Genomic DNA, 358 nt, shown 5'->3' with positions numbered 1-358 from the left:
GTATGGAGTCGCTGCTAAAAGATTTCAAGGTTGTAGGATTCAATGGCGATCACTTCTTTGGCCTGCTTGATTCTCACCACATATTATTGCGATTCACCTACAAAGAGGACTATCTCCGCTGTTGGCTGCGTGGAACATGGACATTCCAGGGATTCATAATGCGTGTTTTCAAGTGGACTCCCTCCTGCTCCGTAGAAACGGAATCGCCAATAATCCCAATCTAGATTTCGCTCCCTCACTTGCCAATGCACTTCTTTAGAAAAGGGTTGCTCTGCTCCATAGCCTGTCTAGTTGGGGAGACCCTGAAGATTGATGTTTCCACAGCATCACTATCTCGGCTAGGAGTTGCAAGAGTTTG

Source organism: Coffea eugenioides, chromosome 5 (genome assembly GCF_003713205.1).
Source record: "Coffea eugenioides isolate CCC68of chromosome 5, Ceug_1.0, whole genome shotgun sequence".
NCBI lineage: Eukaryota > Viridiplantae > Streptophyta > Magnoliopsida > Gentianales > Rubiaceae > Coffea > Coffea eugenioides.
This window is presented reverse-complemented; position numbering follows the sequence as displayed.